Below are 20,904 nucleotides of genomic sequence, written 5' to 3'. Positions count from 1 at the left end.
AAAAAGGAATACAGTTTATGTGACTTTTTAAAAATAATTAGAACTGCAGCTTGAGATCCTCTTTCATATCTTTTTCTGAAGGTGGATTTAATCTTTAAATGTCCTCTGGGGAATAATACCATTCCCAACAGTGACGTTTATTTTTCTTTTCTGGTGGCTGTTTCTTCCAGTGTTGTAGTTGAAGTGTAATTTACAAACTTGTCCAGAATTGATGAAAAAGGGATTGTCCAACCCCTACGGTGTATCATTGTATCCTGTAATACAACACCTCTATAATAAATCTGATCAGTACCTCCCCATTACTCCAGACTGATTTGAATGGTTTCTACTAACAGAAGCGAACCATATGCTAATTCTGGTAACTGATACTGAGATGCAGCAATGAATAATGGGATCCTCTGGCTCTGACGTTATCGCCTGAGTTTGGATGTTCCATTAGCCAGAATCAGGGATCTAATTAGTTTTATTAAATAGAGTATAATGTTGTTGTTTGAATACAAATCTGGAGATAATAAAATTAAGATTTCAAGATGATTGGAGTTTTTAAATCTACCTTTATCATTTCTTGAGTTCCATCCAATGGGTTATTTCCTACTAGAACATTTTTTGCAATATAACTTAAACAAAGTTATCAATTGTTCACTTCAATTACATATAGGTCTATAACATGTTACCATGCTTATGCATGTCTTTGTTGACTGAAGTCTGTTTAATGTGTGTAATGTGTTCACTATATTCCATTTTTTAGGAATGTGGTTTATCTTTTCTATTAATTAATAATTAATCTGAAAAACTCCCCCTACCTTTACATAATTCTACAGCAATAAGTGCAATTCAGAGTTGAACAGGTTTTTCAAAAACTCATAGAAAAAACAACATTGTAGAGAACATCTTGTACACACTGTATGAAAATACATAAAAGCAGGAGAAGGTCATAGAGTTTTCTCCCACGACCGTCTTTTATGAAAACAACTTTATCCTTGGCATTTTAAAACTCCCCCAAAAAATAATATGGAGGGAGGCAGTGCAGCATCATTACAGCGGCTTTAGGAAAACATGGAGAAAAGATCTGTTGTTGGTGTTAACCCCGAGAAGCTGATAGGAAACAATGAGACAGAGAGCAGAATGCATCAGCACAGTTAAAAGGACCACATATTTGTTTGTTTTACCAATAATTCAGTGAGGGTGGCCTTTGTAAGAAGGACATTCACATGTTGAACATAATTTAGTTTGTCAGGAGTGACAATAAATTAGGTTGGGGTTATTGGAGACAAAATGTGGCGCACATTAGAAAGCAAAAACACATTTTCGCAAATTTCCGTATCTTTTTGTGTTTGCTGCGTGTTCCCTAAATCAGTCACAACTAAATGATGTGATGTGATAATTTCATTGATGTTTTTCTGGAGTTTGCCTGAAGGAAACAGCTCTGTTGACATCAAAATGAGACATCCCTGTCACACTTTGTTTTGCAGAGCTTTCGCTCAATGATGCACTGATTACCTCGGTGATGACATATTACTGCTGAACTATTCTGAGCACAGGTGTCAGATGAAGAATATTGTGATGTTGAAAAGTGTTTCATAACTATAACTTGCATCCATGCCATATTTGTTTGCAAGGTTAGAGGACTGAAATATCAGTTACAAAGAAAGTAAAACAACGAAAGCTACATTTCCATCAGTAGCAATGTGTTTTTCAGAAAAGAGTTACAGAAAATGTTGCAAAACCACAGGAATGACACCTTGTTAACAAGAGTAACAACATTAGAACTATTTTTTTTATTTAGTTCAGGAGGTAATTTAGAAGGTTATCCAACAACAAAGCGTTCTCCAATGTGCCGAATATGTCCTAGTGCTGCAGTCCAACTCTTCATATCACATTGTCATATTTCATCGGTAACTGACAGATTAGTCTATAAGTATTATTAAAACATTACAAGATCATTGTCTAATTTAGGGTAACAGAAAGCATTCCAAATGTGGCTTGGCACGTTGTACTCGTTCAAGCATTTTCATGTAAAACATTCTGTATTTCATTTGACACATTAAATTAAACCTGAGTAAGATTAAAGCTCATGTATTGCCCGAAGAGCTAGATTGGAAAAGGCTTATTTTCAGTGGTTAAAAAAGCAAAGCATACAAGATCCTTATCAGGGAAAAGAAATATACCTTTCATTTGTTGTAGTGAACATTAAAGCACACACCTTTCAAGCTTAATAAGTATCATATCATGTGTTAAATCCTTACTCAAACAATCAAACGATAATACAAAGTTGAAATTTGAGAATGACAATCCTATCCCCACAAGGTTTTTCAGCTACTTTACATAAAGTCACAAATTGTGTTTTTTTCTCATTTGAGTTTGAATCACCACAATGTTATTGAATGAAAGATAAACATTCTCATGCAGAAAATAAACCTGTATCAAATCTGTTTTAGTTTTATATTATTACCAACAGATCATTCTCCTGTAGGAAGCTTTTTAGCTGACTTTATTTTGGTTTCAGGGATACAAATACTTGTTTCTGTTCACACTCAGCATTGTCTCGCCTTTCTTTTCCCCAAAAAGCATTCAGCTATTTTCAGTGCAAGGCTCTAAAAGGCCCACTGTGCACCACATGCCCCAAATCAAACAGGGTTCTCGAAAATCTGAAAAACTGAGCTAAAAGAAGAGTTAATATTAGACTCAAGCAGCACATAAACATTAATCCAAATGAATGATATTTTTGTTCTGTTTTTGCTGGACATATAAATGAGAAACGGGATAATATATCAGTGATGTGTTTAGAAGTTGCTTCACATCCTTAAATATTCCTTAAAATCAGCCAGTGCAGATTTTTTGATCATCATTATCAATAACTCTTGCACGTTATTCATCTGTCCTTAATTTGTTGGTTTCAAGGATCTGCTGAAATAGAATAAATTGCAGTCTACATATTTCAAAAAAATCATACAATTTGGGAAATATATATTTTATTTGGTAATATGTTAGCTGGTATTTTCAAAAATAGATTTCAACGCAGTCCTGTCTTTATATGTGCACCGAGAAAGTGACCTAAAGACTGTCCTGTATTATGCAATTATGCTTTGAGATGTTTTAAGAAGTTAAGTAGCATGGGTTCAAGTTGGGTTAATATTGCACCAAATAATCATCTAGTTTTATGTGACATTACCATATACACAATGTCGTTGTGTCCCCGAAACAGCCTTAATGTTATTTTCCTATTACATAATTACAAGGCTTATGGAGCAGAAAAGCACCTTCCCCTTCATCTACACCTGTAGCTGCTATCGCCAGGTTTTACTTGAGGTTTCTTTGCAAATGCCTTTGAACTTATATTTCTAGATACATCTATCATATAGAAATGTTTCCTTGTAATTTACCGTGAAATGTATTTCATGTTTGGAAGCTGTAAGATATTCAGCTAACTAAGAAGTTCATGTTATGCATGTGAGAACAAGTCTTCCATGCTGGATGTTTTTTGAAATAAAGGTCTTACCATATCAGAAGAGTGAAAGAGGTAAAACTATATTTATTTCTTCTCGGGCTTAAGAACAAATTAAATATCTCCTTTTGCTTTTGTCAGATGAAGAAATACTTTTGGTTAAGTCTGTCACATTTTCTGGCTCTCCGCTTTACTTTAGCTTTCATCAGAATTCTCTACACCTACATGTAGAGCCCATAGCTAAATGTGACATGATCAGAGGCTTTCTAGGACATGAGGTAAAATGCATAGAAATCTCTCCTTCCTAATGGCTAATATAAATGTGTCTCTTATTTTTCTATGTTCTGTGTGGCTGCTTTAATCTCTTTTGCAAAATGTATATCTATAAAATAAAGAAAAGCTTTTTATGCTTTGTGCGTGGGAGGTGTTTTTCAATATGTCACATACTGCATGTCTTACGTAAGTATTTCCTTTTTTGAATACAATATATATTCTATTTGAAACGGCTTGAAGCTTATTCGGGATTTGTTTAAATCATGTGTTAAAAGACCCAAATGGCTCTATAAAAATATCTTTATTAAGTATTTGTATGTGCATAGCATTCACTACGTTTACTCCTCTGGATCATGAATAATTAGGTTCTATCAAGTTGCATGTGGTATAAAAATGCTTTGCAGGTCATAGTCTTCATATGTGAAAATAAAAAAAGGTCAATGCAGCATGCTAGAGAAAAAATATAAAAAAACAAGAATGCTTTGAGCAGCTGAGATTATCTGAGGGCTGCTTCTTTTATAAACATATTTCAAACAGTGTTGGATGCAAATGGAACGAAAACAAATTCTTTGGCTTATTAAAACTGACAATCATGTATGAATTATGAATGTAAAGTGGCCTATTAACCGTAAAACAGAAGCTTAATGAACTCATCGTGAAATACTGCATCGTTTTTGCCTTTAGTCTAACAGTTGCAGCGGCTGTCAACCCTAATAATATTATCCTTAGATTATTGAATTCCCTCAGTGGAATATTGTTGGATAGCATCATGGGTTATATCTTCTCTAAAAATAAGTATAATTTAGTGGCCACATGGCGGTATTCAGCCTGCAGGATGTGTTTGTGGATTTTATAGTAAACCAAGCCTTATGAATGATGGGCATTGAAAGTGTTGGACTTCATTAAAATACAACATTCAGTTTCATCAATAAACCTCAGCTCTCCCTTCATCGGAGGATCAACACTTCACATTCTGAGGAGAATCTGAACTGCTGACCAATTCAGAAGCAGCAGCAGGCTTTAAATTATCGTTCTCGATTTTAAAATTGACATTATGTGTTGGAAAAACACATTGAAATTCATTTCATTCAATTTTTTGCTCATCTCCCAAGACAATTTGGAGGCGTAGAAAAAGTAAACAAAATGTCCTTGACTGTGTGGTAACTGTGTTTGAACAGAGCTACCTGCCATCCTTATCTTCTAAGCAAACAACATCTTTCAACACCTACAGTGTCTGTCACCAAGAAAATGTGATTGCATCTTTTTTTCTTTTAAGAAGGAGTTTGTGTATGGGACAGAGACAAGGTAAGATTTGACTCTCGTTCTTTCTTCCAACACCACAAAAGCAGATGCTTGATCAGACCTCCTTGGTGTCACTTTAATACAAATTAGCTTCATTTCTTTATGTGAAGGGAAGTCCATTGAACTCAAATGGTTGGTATTGAATTTTAAAACAAAAAGCTACTTGGTTAGGTTTAGGAAAAGTCATGGTTTGGAATCAAATGTTGTTTTTGACGGAACTTAAGATGTTTCTTCAGTATATAATGTGAATAAAAGGTTCTCAGGGCCGTTGTATATCTCAGTGGGTAGGGCTGGTGGCCATATACTGGGGTTTGATCCCCATGCGGTGGACCCAGGTTCGAATCCAGCCTGAGACCCTTTGCCGCGTGTCATCCCCTCTGTCTCCCCATTTCTCATCTGTCTCTATAATAAAGGCACTGGTTGCCCCAAAAAATATTTAAAAAAAATAAAGGTTCTCATAATTAAGAGCAGAGGGATTGCCTCCACATAGCTCTCAACACAGCGACAGCTAAGCCTGCCGCTAGGAGCTACGGCTAAGCTTGGCGCTAGTAACTAATGATGCTAACAGCTAGATAAGCGCAGCTGTAGTGCTGAGAGAGCTAACAGTGTTTACCTGGAAGGAACCAGAACTTGGTTGTAAGCCAACACTGCAGCAACACTGTCGGTCTGACATGTTTTACCAATGATGACTACCATGTTAAACGCAGTGCGAATTACCTAAGACACCTGTGCCATTAGCTAGCTAGCGAGGCACACAAACAGGAACCTACTAGCCTGACTACGTTAATAAAGCACAGACAGCCCTGGATCTTTCGACATTTTGGCTGTTTGGCTGAAAAAAAGAGCACGTAGAGTCAAACATTTTTCAGTCAAATTGGGTTTTGAAGCTTAAATCCTGTGTTGTGTTGTGTTGCATACTTCAATTTATCTGTTATCCTGCACCCTGGCTCAATATAGGACAGGAAGTACTCACCACCACAACTCAGCCAGCTCCCAAAATGGCCCTGAACTCCAATGTCATCCCTGATCATTCCCAACACATTTGATGAAACACATTACATGATGCCATGAGGATCACAGGCAGCACATGAATCCATCCTGAAAAGAGGCTGAGGAGATGTAACCATACGAAATGGAGCAGTGACCTTGGAAACAGGGCTGTCATCACATCTGTCTCTTGTGTCCAATTCCTGTTACTGACTATGGCTCATTTTAGTATCTCGATTTATGTCTTCAGTGTTCAAAGGAATAGATTTTTGGATGAGCACACCCAAGTTTGCCATGAAATTTTCCTCATAAAGGTTTAATTCAGCCGCAGAATGTGAGAAAACTTGATTCTGTACATTGAGAAAATCTTCTTGCTTCCTGCTTCTGCTGGATATCTTTTATTTTCCCACAAACACACCCATGTGGACATGAACTAACACACAGAGTGATGTGTGTGAAATATGAAAAGCTTATTCCAGGGAAACCCATCTGATATCTGTTTCAGTCATTACCATAATAATTGGCACTCCACTGCACAGAGTAAGAGCCTGGTGGACTTGGATTGAATAATAACTAGATAAGGGAAAGGAGGGAGCACACTGCAAAAAATATCAATCATAACAAGTCGTGTATTCAGTCTGACAGGCTTTTCTTCCCTAAAAACAAAGGATATTTATGCCCAGTAATTCCGCTTGTTTTTAATGCATTTGGATTTGTCTACTGGTTTCTAATTGTCGTTATATTAAATGAGATATAAAGAAGGAAGATTGGTTTAGAGACACATTCAGGAAACCCATTCACAGCTGAAAGGTAATGTGTATATAGATATATATTTTGTTGCAGCGTGACAGTGAGATGAGCAGGTAATAGCAATGAGCATCTGTTGAGCATGGCCCATAATGCTCACTTTCACACTGTATGTGCTTCTGCTTCACTGGCTGACAGAAACATGAATCTCAACTCCTCTAAGATTTTTCAGCAGCCATGTCTTGATTTTACTCAAAACGTGAGATTGATGCGGTTTTTGATATTTCTACTGTTGTAAAAACCCACAGGTCATTGCAGTGATCAATGATGTTTCACACCCTTGCTCTAGTAACACTTGAGAATATGGCCTGCATTGTACAGGGTAATCCTTTACAATATACAGTTATTTCTTTACTGTGTGCAGGATGTGAATCAAAATAATAATTACAATCCAGAAACTTAAAAATGAATTTAAAAAAGGAATTCTTAAGTAATATTTCAAATAACAGGTACCTATGGTAGAAACATATAATACATAATCAGCCTGAGCAAATGATTGCTCATATATCTTCACTATAAATAGTCAAACTCAATAATAGATTTTATTCGACAAAAGGATAAAGCTGAAAGCAGGGTTACACCTTATCAGATGGATTCATGCAGAATTGAACTGCATATGTATTGTGCCTGGTGTCTGTCTTGTATGGGACTGTTTCCGATAAATCCAATGTCATCTTATTTTATGGAATCTGAATCTGAATCACAATGTTCTTGTGAGGACATTTCTTTATGATGTATTTAAAAAATATATATTGCCCGAGAACTGTACATCTTCTATCATGAGACATCGCGGCTGTCTGTTAATCTGCAGAAATGTTTTACCTCTCCTCACAGAATCAGTTTCTGACCTCTTTGTTATAGGAACAAAAGGTGAGCACAGGGGTAGACCACAGGGAGTTTGATTTGCATTATTAAAAAGACTTCAGCAAGCCTCTTGTTCTGTTACAAGCTTTTTTGACAGAGACTGAAGCATATGGATTTATCAGTAAGACATTAGGCAGCTGTATACTCTGATGCAGCAACTCCATGGAGACTGTAACTTGCAAATAGTGTCATCATGTCCGAAGAAATCCCACAGACGGTATTCCAGTTCTGCATCAAAGAACCTTTGAAGATCCATATGAAACCCTTTCTTAAAGTTTTACAAGATCTTTCAGATGTGGTCAGAGATCAAGCAGGTGGAAGTGCAACACCCCATTGCCTTCAGACTCTTGAATGCTGTTGCTCAATAAAAAGTAAGATGGGTTTCAGTCTTGCTTCATAGTACTGTACAGTGTTTCTCAGGTCAGGGATGAGGTGTTGAATTGTTCCATAAATCTTTCATTGGGTGAAGAGATACAAAATGCAATACTTGGAAAAAGGGTTTGGACTGCTCAAATGCTGCAGAAGCAATCATATTTCCTGCAGACACATTTGCACACGAGCAATTTGCTTTGACTAACAAAATGGGGAAAATCTAAGTGCTGGCTGATTTGAAAAAAGGGGGAAGGGTAGTAAACGGACTCAGTCAGTTGATTGAGTAGGAAGCAGAAAGGAAATAATGTTAAGCTGTTAAAAACTGTTAATGAATGGCGTCAGCATGAAGATAGTCTTTTTTATTTTATCTTCCAGGTTAGGGAACGATTGCGGTTTTGGTTATGAAAATTCAAATATATCCCTGATCACAATAGTTCAGTACAGCCCCTTTCATACATGAACTACACTTGTGAAATTATCAAGAAATTACCCAGATGAGCTGTATGACAGAACACGGATGAAATGTTGTAGATGTCAGGAAAATAAATCCATATGTTTATAACAAACATTTCCTATTAGGAGGCTCCAGGTAATAATTATTCTAAACACATTTGCTAACAGTGGTAGGGCAAAAGGGCTAGAAAACAGCCTGTAAACCTTTCATGAGCGCATTCAAATTAGTTTGACTGCATCATGTTTTGTGTTGTCAAGTTCAAGTTACAATGCATCCTTTTATGGTGATTCTCCTCCTTATATCTCGTAGAATGCTTTCTCTCTGAGGTTCATTACAGGATGATACCCCCATGCTAATTGAGTGCAATTTTATTCTGATTCATCATTAGAGGCTCAATGTCGCACAATTCACACCTTCCCTTCTTTCTCAATGCCTCAATTTAGCATGACCTTCCCAAAGCTCTGTCTAGCCAATATGTCTCATTACTGCGCCATGGGGGGCTGTCACACACACACACGCACACACACACACACACACACACACACACACACACACACACACACACACACACACACACACACACACACACACACACACACACACACACACACACACACACACACACACACAGAAACGCACACTGGAAAGCGTGTGGGTGACAGAAAAACTCTAGAGAACAAGAAATAGTGAAACAGAATGAAGGCTTGACTGATTTATGCACACAGACAAAGACACACACACACACACACACACACACACACACACACACACACACACGCACACACAAACACGCACAAAAAGGAAACCCTCTGCAAAGCAAAATAAACCAACAGAGTATTATTTTAAATAGGTTTTCTTACATATTTGAGGAGATTACTTTTTTTATTTTTGGTGAGGTTTTAACCTCTTTAACATTTGTGTCTTTTGTTTCTGTAATGGTCACAAGGTAAGATCTGTACAGAGGTTTTTTATTTTAGTTCAGGTTCGTAAATGCATACACTATGATGATCTGGGTCTCAAAATGTGGTTATTATTTGAAGCAAAGAAATACATTGGGTACATTTTTAAAACCTTTTTTATTTCGTTTTTCTAAAAGTGCTCATATATTTTAGATGCCATTGTTCATATAACATCAATAACTAATTGAACAAAATTGATTAAAAAAAAACAACAGAAAAATCAGTTTATATTGTATGAGTGCTGTGTGTTGCGTCAAAAACAAAGTATACTATAGTTCAGGGTGTATTGTTAGCCTCAAATTATATTTTAATAGAACATTCAAAAAAAGTTTAATGAAAGGTGTAATGCATATTACTCTGAGGAGATGCTTTTAGAGAGAAGAAACCGTCATATTTTCTTGCAACATCTGTGTTCGAAATAGAAACGTTGCTCTATTATTACAGAGTTTATTTCTAACTGACATCCTTAAGGAAATACCACCCAACTGGGACCTTCAGTCACCCATTTTCCACAACAACAAACTCCAGCTGGTATGTAGGGCGACAGACTTTGAGTCCCTGAAAGGAGTAATAACACCCAGAACACACCCCTCTTTACACACCCATTTCATGCAACATTGATCGGGCCCAGGGGCAGTATCTTCTATCCCGGTAAAGACCTCCACTGTGGAGTGTTGGAGGAGGATTTATCCTCATATAGCTACAATCGTAGTCAGAAAACAGCGGACTAACTTTTTTGGGGTGTTATGGGGGAATTGTATTATTCTGAGAGAAAGTGATTGGTGCCAAAATGGTGTTCTTCTTTCTTCATGATTTTATCAGACTTTAAATTAATCATTTGTTTCCTCACTCATTAACTCTCATTTTTATTCGCCATTCCTTATTCATTTTGTATGACTGCCACACCATAAAAAGGGCAGATGAGGTAGTATGGTATTAGAAAACTTTAAAAACCAAGATAAGTAGGAGCAGTGTAAAACCCTTAGCATTTATTTGCAAATTTAACTGAAACAAGGGGAAAAATCGAAACAACAACTCCTGTCTGCCACATGAATACAAATCATTTTTAACCTTCTCAGTATCACATAACTGGAGCCAACAAACTTCCCTGGTAAGTATTGGGAGAGTTTAAAAGAGCAAGCATCCAAAACACACAAAACAGTTAACCAAATATCAATATAATATACTCTCAGGTTACTTCTGACATGTCAATATTTCTATAGCCTCCAATTTATACCAATGAACACACCAGATATTAATATATAGAATGTAATTTACTTAACTTAATTAAGCTTCTGAGCAGCAGATCTGCCAAAACATCCCATGCAGAACAACAGAAATCCTATAAACAAAACAGTTAAACTTCATAAGCCTGTGCCATTTATACACCTTAATGAATGATGTCTCAAAAGGCAAATGCAAAAAACGTTCTATGAAAAAGTTCTATCATAAAAAGATCACAGTAAATCTGTTCCCCCTCGTCACAGTCCAGACACTTTTATAAACGAAGCACGGGTGTCTGTGGCGACACGGGACGATATGAAAGCAAACGGACAGATAATCGAATGTCATCCTTACCATAGACACAGAGCTGTAGATGAAAAACGTCAGAATCCCAAATGAAAACATAAATATGTTTAATATGAGCGTACAGGGAACTCAAGGCCTGAGGGTGAGTATGTGTGTGTGTGTGTGTGTGTGTGTGTGTGTGTGTGTGTGTGTGTGTGTGTGTGTGTGTGTGTGTGTATATGTCTGTGTGTGTGTGTGTGTGTGTGTGTGTGTGTGTGTGTGTGTGTTTGTGTGTGTGTGTGTGTGTGTGTGTGTGTGTATGTGTGTGTGTGACAGGTAGAGCTCGTGTTCACAGATGACAAATAGTCTCTCTAGCAGACTGCGTGTTCTTGCAGTGTCACTCATTTGTCTCACATGCAGTGCTCCCACACACATACACACACACACACACACACACACACACACACACACACACACACACACACACACACACACACACACACACACACACACACACACACACACACACACACACACACACACACATACACAGTGTCTGGATGGCCCTGACTGTGTGTGCGTGTGTCACTATAGTGTAATGGCTTTATTGACCTGAGGCCCAAGGACACCGCAGCACTCACTCCCCACCTATGGTTGCTTAATGGATGGCTTTCCTCTTAATTTGATCCACAGTTTTCCTCTCCTCCTGATCTCCTCCCATCTGGTAGACTCCTTCTTCTCCTGATCCTTCCTCCTCTCCTTAATCTCTTCAATCTTTCTATAATCTCCTGCTCTTCTCAAAGTCCTATATGAGTGAACAGAGAAGAAGAGAGGAATGAAAGTCAAGGAACTGCAGCATTTTACCTCCCAAATACACACAAACACACACACAGACACACACTTTTCACACCATTTCAGGTGAAATTGAGTGTCTGGTCAAAGCCGCCCTTTATTTATCCATCAGATAAAATAAAGGGTTAGCTTGGATCCATGCATGACAGCTGTGTTAAGGGCAAGATCACTGAAATGAAGGAACTTATTTGTGTGTATGTGTGAATTCTCATTATTATAGCTAATACAACAATATTGATGTGTTTATATTGTATGCCAAGTTTACAAATAAGTTAGGTTTGATATTTAGTGTGATGCTAATTCTGGCTAGCAAAACTTTGTCAGGACTCAAGTCATGTTAGCGGCTTTGTGAGGCTGCTAATTATCACTAAAAGTATTACTGAAGCTAATGGGAACATCCTGGGTTTTTAGAACATCCAAGTCTTTACACACGAAGAAAAGATGAAAAAGTGAACCTTTATGGTGGTGTTTGAGAAAAAAGGTTAAACAATTATGATTATTTTAGAGATACGTTAATGTCTGTACCAAATGTCTTGGACCAAAGAGATGGAGTGTTGTGTGTGTGTGTAGCCTGATGTATGCATACATAAGCGTAAGATAAGTTGCAACTGTGTAACTGTGTACTAATGGGAGATTTTCACAATTGCATTGGTCACCTGCGGGAAATCTCCAAAGGCCTCTCAGCACTATCAGTGTCTAGTTACTATACCTCCAGGGAACACAGTCATCTGCTGTCTTCACAGGTTGTTAATTAATTTCAGGATGGGGTCTAATCACTTCAGTCTCCTGTGTAAATTCTCTACTCTTTTGCAATTTCACTCACAAACTTTGAAAAGTGACACCTTTGTGCGGTGAGGAATCTCAGAGGTGATTTGTTTCTCTTGAGGTGTGACATTTCTGCAGTTTCAAAAACCACAACACAGTCATTTATATTTTCTGCTATATCCACTGTTGCTTCTCAATCACCCGGATCCACAGATCGATGAACTATGAAATGTTCATGTTGTTTTCTGTTTGACAGGCTCTTGTGTTTCTGTAATAGGTAATCTGTTTCGATATAAAAAAATGTCAGAAAATATACAATGAGACTTGTTTTGTCAAAAAACTTGAGAAGGAGCAGAATTGTTTTTAATGGATTTTATTTAGCAGGCCCCTTCATGGACTGACTTTAAATTAAGTAAACACGACAACTGTACTGGCAGAAGATCATAAACATCGATTCATGACGACTAGTTCCCTAAAAATGTTAAAACCCCCTGTAGAGAAGTACGTCATCACCTGCTCCTCTAAATTACCGATGACAAAACTTAAATAAACATGTCAGCTCTGACAGTGCTGACAGATGACAGCTATGGAAATAAAGCAGAGGTTGAGTTAAACTTGAGTTCCTTTCAGGGAAAAACTCTGTTCAAATTATTGAGCTACAACTAGCTGCTGTTAAGTTTAGCTAAGCTTTGGAAAATCTTTGATTCATCATGTTTTCCTGCAAATCTGCAATGTTCCTTGAGATTTAGGCAGATAGTTACTGTGATAAAAAACATAAAGGAGGACAGAAAACAAAATGACACCAACAACTACTTAGCAATATTTTACCCCTGAAAAAGAGCAGAGTCTCACAGCACTTTAATGTCCCTGATGGGCAATATTTCTCCGGGTAGGTAATAAAAAAAGTACATAGGTTAACATTGCCGCTGTGGTAATCATCATTGTCACTGAGCTAGGAATGGGGGATCACATCCACAGCTTGTAACAGGCCAAATTGCATTTTGTTTAAAACACCAGTAGCTGGTAGAATAAATTACTTCATTTACCTTTATTGCCTCTTTTAAGGAGGAAAAACCTCCTCCCTAATGGAAGTAAATGGATGTCGTTGGGTAGAGGGCTCAGAAGGATGACGTTGTCTTAGTCTGGAAATGACTTAATATAGACATGCAAAGTGCAGAGGGCCTTTGCCTTTATAGACATTTTTATTCAGTTATGAATCAATAAAGTAAACTGTTGCTGTATTGCGAAAGCCATTCTTTTGAGGTAATGACAAAAAAGGTGTTAGGTGACCAATCACATAATGGTACTGTCTAACTCATCACAATACATTTACTTTGTATATAGCCAAGACAAGTACTGTGATTTGGATGTAGCCCACTTGAGATATGACACACTGAGACTCCGGTGTTTGTATAGGACCGTGATGTGAATTATGTTGTATTTATTGGTATACGAAACACTTAAAGTAACACAAGTAGATGGGGTTTTGCTTTTATGAGAACCTGTATTTCATCCCTTGGTCTTTGTTCTCTCTGCTGCATATTTATTATCTCTCCCTGTTTTTTTGTTTGTTTGTCCTTGCCTATCTCAGTTTGCTTACCTGTTTCCCACAAAGACCTTTCCCCATCTGCCTCAACAATGGACTTATTACAAATTATATTCACATACGTCAGTTTGCTCAAGCTCTTTAAGGCAAGTCGGTCAGTGGGATGTCTGACACAGATCACCAACGTCACTGGATCACTTTTTAATAACCTCTTGACTCCGTGCTTCCTGTCTTGATGCTGGACCTAATGGAGGTTTAATTGATATTGAATTTCTCATCAGATTGTGGGAATTGACGTCAAACAAGCACACTTTTCCCAAAAGGTTTCCAAAATGTGTAACAAACAGATAACTCACAATGTCAAATCCTATAACATCATCAATAACAATTTAGAGATTGCATTTGCAAGCTGTTAGGAAACTCTTAGCAGTCAAAGTCATAAAGCTGTCACCAATAGGGCCATAACCTGTTACCTATCCCTTCTATTTGCTTCAACAGGCAGCTTTTGACTGAAAATTACACCAGGTGGACCTAGATTGTATTCAATTCATGTGTCACACTGATTGTCGCATTGATTCCTCTGTAATAGATTATCGACCGTGGTGACGTAGTATTGGCTCAGCAACAAGGTAAAGAATCTCATTTGTTTCTTTTGAAAAGATGGATAGCCACGTGTGATATCACTCGGCGCAGTAAGCCCCGTCCTCCCCGCGTTTCAAGTAGCCTATAGTGCGAAGAAGCAAAGTGGTCTCTTCCCAGAAAAAGAAGGAAGGAGGGATAATCCAGAGACCTTAGAGAGGAGATTGTCATTCAGCAGGCGTGTGACGGCTGTCAGGCAGTTTTCCTCCACTGCAGATGTGACGCAAACATACACTGTGCTCTCCGCTGTGTCATCCTCCTCCCCCTCCTCTCCACTTCCCTTCATCTTCTTCTTCTACTGTTTTCTCTGTATCCCCTTCCTGCTTTCTTTATAACTCTTTGCCCTCCCACCTCTTTATTCCCCCTTCTTCATTCTTCTTCCCTCAATCCTCTCAACAGAGATGAGTGGGTGGAGGGAAACATTGTTCCCTGGAGATTGTTGTGCCATCCGCTTTTCAGATGGGCCAGACCATGTGTTCAGGCTGTGGCTGTGTGAATGTTTTCATGCATGTGTCTTTTTTCGCCCAAACATAACAAGAAAAATGGACAATCCCTTTTTACTAGGGCTTAAATAAATGATCTGAGTTATAGGTTCATCGCTGTTTCCCTACAAATACATAAATCTCACTTAAAACATGACAGCCTATTTTCTGTTTCTCCAGCCTTCCCTGATTTTACATTCAGCCATTTTTCTCACAATTTTCTTCCTCTCTGATTTCTCTCTCCCTCATGACTTGTCCTCTTCTACTCTTATTCCCTTCCATGTCAGCTCGGAGAGAAACATATCTCCCATCCTCTCTCGCTGAATTCCCACATATCTTCTCGCTTACCCTGCTTTCGTCTCCACCCCTCCTCCTCTACATCTGTGGCCATTTTTAGACAGTAAATCCCATCCTCTCCTACAGTAGTTCTCTGAGAGTGTCTGAGTATGTATGTAAGTCTGTGTGTGTGTGAGAGAGAGTGTTTTAAGCAAAAGCAAGGGATGCACGCACACACACACACACACACACACACACACACACACACACACACACACACACACACACACACACACACACACACACACACACACACACACACACACACACACACATAATAGCTGAGCAACATGCAACCACTTACCTCCTCAACCCTCTTACTGTAAATTCCTAAACACACTGACAGTGATACTTTCCCCACGCATTACTGTTAACCTACGAAATGCTATTTCCCAACATTTAATCCTATTTGCATTTGTAGAAAACTGAGAGGGAAGGCAGTGATACCAGTTCTGCGCTACAATAATTGGTTTTACACAGTGCTTGGCCCGAATGGGAAAAACGCTCATCATTGGACAAATCACAGCTTCACAGTTTCTGAATGTTAACTGAACATTGGTTTTTTGAAACTCGTTATGGTGTTTTTTTCCTCTTGAAACACATTGGCTGTTCTCTCATTCAGGTTATTGGGTTTGTTTTCTGTGATAGAGGCAGAAGATGATTGAGTTTTATTTCTCTCTTCAACTCTCTTCAAGGTGAGCTGCACTGTTTGTGCTGAGCTTTTTTTGGTTGCTGAGTGTTAATGTGAAGCATTTTTCATTTTCTCGTCTTTTTTGAGTGCTTTCAAAGAGGAGGCCTTATATTGTTGATGTTGTATTACATTTTTTATTTTACCACACTGATCTGTCACCACCGATCTCAGACATTGGCATTAAAGATCTATGCAAACCAACATTTAAATGAAGTGCGGGAAGATCAAGCCAAAACTTTAAGACTGCCAATAACTGATGTGAGCCTGGATGTAAAAGGGAGAGTTTTTTTATGTTTTATTGTTAAGCCATATCATCTCAACTTAGCTGACAATTGGCCCCTATCAGCTGTTTCATAAAGGTGATGAAACAGTTGTATTCCTTCAAGCAATATTACTCACAACGCAACATAAAATGATGCCTGGAGCTGTCCGAGGTGTTCAATTAACCTCCTCCTGGTTTATAAAACACAGCCTACTACCTTTAGACTTTCTTTTTACAAAAAGCACAATAGTCCTTCTTCTCCTTCACCTACATAAATGGAACACTGCGGACGCTTACAGAGTGGAGCCTGGCAGGTCAGAGAGAGCCATGTCATATATGAGTAATGACCCTCCTAAAATACAGCTTGGCAGCATGTATTTTAAGCTTCTCATAGCGTAATGCATGGTACATTTAGGGAAATGTAATTTCAGTTAGAAAGAAAACTTTAAAAGAAGATGACCTTTTATTTAAAAAAAAGGGAATTCTGATTTTCATTCTGTTATTGTATACATACCATACAAATACACCCATGCATAGTTACTATACATTATGAATACAGATATGCACAAACACATCTTTATGGAGAGGTGCTGGAGCAAAGATGCTGCCAGGTTTTTCTGCACCAGGGAGCAGTTGGGGCTTCAGTAGCTTGCTCAAGGACACCTTGGCAGTGCGCAGTAGGTGAGCTAGCACCTCTCCAGCTACTAGTCCACACTGATTTTTCTTTTGTCTAACAGGGATTTCAACCGGCGACCCTTCAGTTCCCAGGCAAAGTCTCAACAGGCTGAGTTCTGAGCCCAACTGCGCTACTGCCGCCCCTCATGTATACAGAATCATATATTCAGTATTTCTGTAATATGTAGCAAACAGTACAATACAAAACACACAACAAATGCACACAAACATTATGAGTAAAGACCAGAGTAAACCTCCATCTGTGTTCATCCTGGCCTCCCACCACCTGCTGCCTACCATATAAACCAGAACCCAAACCGATCTATCTGGCCACACAGTTAGACCGCACAGAACGGCCCATAATTAGAAATAGATTAACTGAGATGCATAACAAAAAACTGCACAGATTGAAAAACTGTGCGATGAGAGCCGTGTGATTAGTACGTTCTTTATTGGCTCTGGATGAGGTACAGAAACGTGATCCAGATTCTGAGCTGCATGGGAGAGGTTATTAGGGGAAGCCTTGATATCCTCAGATGTGTGTTGCGTTATTACTTTATCCAAACAATTAAAAGCAAAATTAAAGCATGACATCAGTTTCTGTGTTTTTAGAATGTAATGATAAATACATTTTTCACGGTCACTAAGGTTAGGGTTAAGGTTAGTTTAGTTCAGACACAAGGCAATGACACATAAAACAAAGTAAATTGATCAAGAGATAGAAGTGCAATTGTAAAACATATAAGACCTCTGGAAAAGCAGCACTAAAGAGAAAGGTTTTCAGCCTTGATTTAAAAGAACCCACGGTAGGGCAGACCTCAGATTCTCAGGCAGTTTGTTCCAGATCTGCGGGGCATCAAAACTTTATGCTGCCTTCGCGAATTTGGTTCTGACTAGGGATGATGAGTAAACCCGCCCCTGATGATGATGTGTGTGTATGTGTGTGTGTGTGTGTGTGTGTGTGTGTGTGTGTGTGTGTGTGTGTGTGTGTGTGTGTGTGTGTGTGTGTGTGTGTGTGTGTGTGTGTGTGTGTGTGTGTGTGTGTGTGTGTGTGTGTCCACCCATCCATCCCTCCATCAGAAGTCTTGACAAGGTACAAGTTTAACTTAGACCTTGGTTATCTGGACTTTCCCCATAAGCCCCTGCTGCCTAGAAGATTAATGACTGTCTTAATATAACACTTAGAGACTGTTAATAGGTGGGCCTCGCACTCTGCAGGAAAATAGACCCTCATTTTATTTTGCACGTTTTTGTGCTTGGTATATTAAGCTTTGGGTGTTTTGCACACTTTTATTACTCTAACTCAATGATTTCCATGGAGTCCAGTTCCTCCAGGTCTCCTGTTGACAGGAGGTCAAAGAGAAAGTCATTCTGTTTATCGCTTCAGTCACTGAGAAACTCATCAGCGGCTCTATTAGACATCTGTTCATCACATCTGTTCACAGACTGACTCCAGATCAGGGAAAACTTTATTTAACTATGTTTTTTTTTTTAACCCTAAGCAGAATGGTTTCTTTTTTGTTTTATTCTGCCCTCTCCTCTTGTAAATTCACATGCTGCCCTTGTGTGTTTCCAACCTGTGTGATTCGCTGCTCGACCCTGACTGGTTCAACCTGTTCCTCATTGTCGTGCCCTCCTTAGTTTGTTGATTAGCAAGCAATTATGAGTACATGACCTGCACCAACTCAACTCACCCACAGTGCATTGTGTCTGAGATCCGCCATCAGTCATATGAGATTGTGAGCCAAGTTACACACCTTCCGTCCCTTGTATGTTTAGGCGGCATGTTCCTATTTTAGTGAAAAAAAGGAACAAAAATGTATTTTTGTTTTTTTCTTGATCCTTGCTTTGTTTTACCTGCTCCTCTCATTTGTCTAATCTTTAACTGGTTTGATTGTAGCTACTTTTAGTCACTCTACCTATCTATATTTGCCTGTTGCCTGTGTTCCTTACTGTATACTAATCCTCCACTCCCTGCAGCTCCACTCATTTTACTGGACACCTACCCAGAGGTCTAATCAGCCAGGATAACTGAAGACACCTGTGTGAAACTGCAGAGCCCTTCATTTGCCCAGTAATTACAGATCCTGTCAAATGAATATATTTATGATGAAATACTTAAGTAAAGAACCAGCGGTTAAAATTTTGCTTAATAAAAGTAAATTGCTGATAAATCTAAATAAAATAAAGACTTTCTGATCATTGACAGAGGCACAATCGTTTTGGAGAAATAATGTTTGCTGTCCTTTTGGCACAATACAGTAAGTGACACAATATGATAACTGAGTTGAGAACAAACCAGGCTCTAGAGATGTGTACAGTCCTGAATGGACTATGATATGTTGCAGGTAGGACAGTGTACATCCAGGTTTTTTGAATATGCCCATAAATAATGTATTCTCAGTCATTACATAAATGAATGCTTATTACCCACATCCTGGTTTATGAGTGAGCATGCAATGACTTCATTAAATCTCCCGTAAGGCCTTTATGGAGGAAGAGCTGCCACTTACTGGATGACTAAGGAGCTATTAAGTGTGTTTATAATGCTTTGCAGATTGCACTCATTGTTATAAAGGATAATCTGTCCCTAGTATATGAGCATCAATTACCAGGACAGGAATGAGGGTGAGTATTTTGTGATTTCACGTTGTTCTTTCTTTCCCCTCTTGCTGTTTTCTGCACGGATGAGCTCAGACGACAGTCAGTTTAGAGCAGACACATTATATTGTATGTCATTGTGTTACAAAGAGCAGAAGAGACATTGCCTCATTTTCCTCATTGTGTCAGAAACTCATTCTAACAAGTTAACATTTACATGATGTTCCTCTGCACCTGCCATTCAAGTGCACCTTGATGAGTTGTCTTACATTTTCCCAACGTTTTGATTGTCTGCAGAGATTCTTGCTGATTTGTATGTCATGTTGGCTCAGCTGCCTAATGAAGTGCGTCAATGGCACTTTTCTTTAGAGTACATGACAGCAACTCTTCTCTGCTTCTTCTAATATAAATTCTATTTCAGGTATGCAGGAAAGGGAGATGTCTGATTCATTTATTGTAGTGTCTGGGTCCAAGGTTTATGAATATATTTAGTGGGGCGCAAAGGAGTGGGATTCTTTGTTTGGCTTTGCATTTTCCTTTCGGAAATATGTTCCTCAGTTGAAGTCTGAGCAGAAATGTATCCTCCCCATCATTTCTCTCATAAGCACCATGCATGAAAACAAGAGCACAACCCCTTATTCAGCTCCTTTAAAATAAGCACAATTTAGAGATAAAATGCACCATTGCAATGGAAAAGATAACATAATAATAATAATAATAATAATAATAATAATAATAATAACAATAATAACAATAATAATGATAATAATAATAATAATAATAATAATGATAATAATAATACTAATAATACTAACAATAATAATACTAACAATAATAATAATAATAATAATAATAATAATGATAATAATAATAATAATAATAATAATAATAATAATAATAATAATAATGATAATAATAATAATAATAATACTACTAATAATAATACTAACAATAATAATAATGATAATAATAAAGATAATAGTAAATGAAAAACAAACTAGAAAATATTAAAGGGGCCCTATTATGCTCATTTTCTACTGTTACTTGTTTACTTATTCTTACTTTATTCTTCTCATACTGCCT

This window comes from Eleginops maclovinus, chromosome 7 (assembly GCF_036324505.1).
Source record: "Eleginops maclovinus isolate JMC-PN-2008 ecotype Puerto Natales chromosome 7, JC_Emac_rtc_rv5, whole genome shotgun sequence".
In the NCBI taxonomy this organism is placed as follows: Eukaryota; Metazoa; Chordata; class Actinopteri; order Perciformes; family Eleginopidae; genus Eleginops; species Eleginops maclovinus.
The sequence above is the reverse complement of the archived record's forward strand: the minus strand, read 5'-3'. Positions refer to the sequence as shown.